This window comes from Lucilia cuprina, chromosome 2, assembly GCF_022045245.1.
Source record: "Lucilia cuprina isolate Lc7/37 chromosome 2, ASM2204524v1, whole genome shotgun sequence".
NCBI lineage: Eukaryota > Metazoa > Arthropoda > Insecta > Diptera > Calliphoridae > Lucilia > Lucilia cuprina.
Genome location: NC_060950.1, coordinates 13,789,491 through 13,791,190, shown reverse-complemented (window position 1 = coordinate 13,791,190; position 1,700 = coordinate 13,789,491).

Below are 1,700 nucleotides of genomic sequence, written 5' to 3'. Positions count from 1 at the left end.
GTTCTAGTTCAGTTCTAGTTCAGTTCTAGTTCAGTTCTAGTTCAGTTCTAGTTCAGTTCTAGTTCAGTTCTAGTTCAGTTCTAGTTCAGTTCTAGTTCAGTTATATTCAAATAAAAAATATTCAAATTTTAAACAAGGTTTCGGTAATTTTCTTCTTCGGTTAAAGCTTAAGTTTTAACCAACATCTTTTCATAAATTTTATTAAAAAATAAAAACTTTAAAGGCAGAAATAAATAGAATATAATAACTAATAAAAAAACTTGACCCATGTAAATAAATAATACACTAAGTAGGGAAATTTATAATTAAGCAGACTTTTTCATTTAAGCCCCTTTCTTTAATTTCCTATACTTTTTAATATAACCAATTTACAACCTAAGCAAAACTGATAAAAAATATTTGAATTTAGGGTTTTGAAAAAGTCATTACAAATTTAATTTTCCCATTTTGCAATTAATAATGTTTAGGGCCTTATATATAAAAAGCAAAAAAAAATTAAAATTAAGTATTATTATCAAAAATTTAAAAATAAATAATAAAATATAGTTTCTTTCAAAATTATTTGAATAAATTTAAAATGTAAAAAAATCTTTTGTCGAAAACCAAAAATATATTAAAATAAACTTGTAGTAATAACGAGAACATAATATATAGATTTAAAAAGAAAAATATCTCTAAAATTATGTATTTAAAAATATATAGTAATTTAAAATGTTTTATGCAATATAAATATATACGAGTCATTATGAACTTGTATAATATATAGGAAATCTAATAAATGATTAGTTAATAAAGATATAATAAAAATCATAATAAAATTTCACAAAATAAAAATAATTTTTTCAATTTCAATTGGGACACACAAACATTTTTTACAAAATTTATGTTTTAAAGTGAACATAACACATTTTGACGCTAAAATATTGAACATTTTCCATTTAAACGGAAAATTAATTCGTTCACCTTAAATTTTTATTCATCAATAAAAAAATATGCATAGTAAATGTACAAATCATTTCTGATATTCAAACATGAAAATCAACAATATGAATCTTCACATTTTTGTTTTTCCTTTAGTATTTCTATTGACTCTAGCGTTAGAAGATTTTAGAAGTGGTAAGTTTGTAACTCTTCCTATATATATTTTTTGCTCAATATTTGAATACCCATTTTTAGAAATTTGTTACGAGGAACCTTTATTGTCGCCAAAAGAGTGTTTTGGTAATTTCACAACTTGGTCTTATATGAATAACACTAATACTTGCGAAAAATTTATTTATACTGGTTGTATGGGTAATGAAAATCGATTTGACAGTAAACAGGAATGTATAGATGCGTGTGTCGAAGTACCTAATACAAAAGATGAAGACGATGATGGACCATAACGGCAATTTGTTAAATAGTTGAACTTAATTAGAAAATAAAACAAATATATTGTAAACTACAAAATTATTCCGTTGAAGATCCAATTCAGCTCTAGTTCAGTTCTAGTTTAGTTCTAGTTCAGTTCTAGTTCAGTTCTATTTCAGTTTTAGTTGAGTTCTAGTTCTGTTCTAGTATATTTCTAGTTCAGTTCTAGTTCTGTTCTAGTGTAGTTCTAGTTCAGTTCTAGTTCAGATCTAGTTCAGTTCTAGTTCAGTTCTAGTTCAGTTCTAGTTCAGTTCTAGTTCAGTTCTAGTTCAGTTCTAGTTCAGTTCTAG